Raw genomic sequence first — 1,051 nt, 5'->3', positions numbered from 1 at the left:
TGGCGGTTCAAACCCACCAGCCACTCCTTGGAAGGAAGATGGGGCAATCTACTTCCGTAGTGATACTGCCTCAGAAACCCAAGGAGGGGTCGCTATGGGTCGGGTCCAACTCAACGGCACATAACAACAACAACAGCAAAATATGTGTTGGAGTCCTGACCCCCATACCTGTGGATATCTTTGTTGTTGTTGTTGTTGTTACATGCTGTTGAGTCAGACTCGACTCATAGCGACCCCTCCTTGGGTTTCCGAGGCGGTATCACTGAGGAAGTAGATTGCCCAACCGTCCTTCCAAGCAGTGGCTGGTGGGTTTGAACCACCAGCCTTATGGTTAGCAGTCTACCAGAGCTCCTGGGGATACCTTTGAAAGTAGAATTTTCTTTGTTATCTTAATGAGTCCACTTCAGTAGGGTGTGTCCTAAATCTAATCACTTTCAAGTGATATAAAGAGCAGCATAAACACGGAGACAAGCAAGCACAAATAGGGGAAAGACAGAAACTGCAAAGTGATTGCCAAGGAACTGAGGCATGCCAGAGAAGCAGAGACAAGGATTCGCTCTGAAAGCTGACAGAGGAGAGAGAGTGCCCTCTCCTAGAGCAAGTAAGTGCCTTGAATTTACTTCAAACCTTTTAAACTGTGAACGAAATAAGTTTCTGTTCATTAAAGCCATCCATTTCTGGCATTTCTTTTATAGCAGCATCAAGAAACTAAGATACACAGTGATTCAGTATCATCACTGTGGACATACATTGCAGGGAGACCTAGAGACCATACGGAGCAGTTCTACCCTGTCCAACAAGGTCGCTATGCTGTGGAATTGATTTGCTGGCAATGGGTTTGGTTTGGGTTTCTGAAGGCTTTAAAAATGTGGTTGTTCTACGGGCTCTTGAGCCATGTAAGATTACTTGCTCCTACACTAAATATCTCATTTTTTAAAACTAATTGATAGAGGAGGCGGGGCAAGATGGCGGACTAGGCAGAAGGATTGCACAGACCCTCTTCAACAAAGAAAAGGGAAACCAATTAACACAGACACAGAAGATAATCTTG

At 45.0% G+C, this 1,051-nt stretch overlaps 1 protein-coding gene across 1 annotated transcript in view; it reads right to left on the bottom strand.

The window, feature by feature from the left end:
* The window catches only part of CACHD1 (cache domain containing 1), a 345,168-nt gene that overhangs the window by 57,255 nt on the left and 286,862 nt on the right, over positions 1-1,051 (bottom strand). The window lies entirely within an intron of this gene.

This window comes from Orycteropus afer, unplaced genomic scaffold (genome assembly GCF_000298275.1).
Source record: "Orycteropus afer afer isolate SDZICR_OR568_19922 unplaced genomic scaffold, OryAfe1.0 scaffold00016, whole genome shotgun sequence".
Lineage (NCBI taxonomy): Eukaryota > Metazoa > Chordata > Mammalia > Tubulidentata > Orycteropodidae > Orycteropus > Orycteropus afer.
The sequence above is the reverse complement of the archived record's forward strand: the minus strand, read 5'-3'. Positions and strand labels throughout refer to the sequence as shown.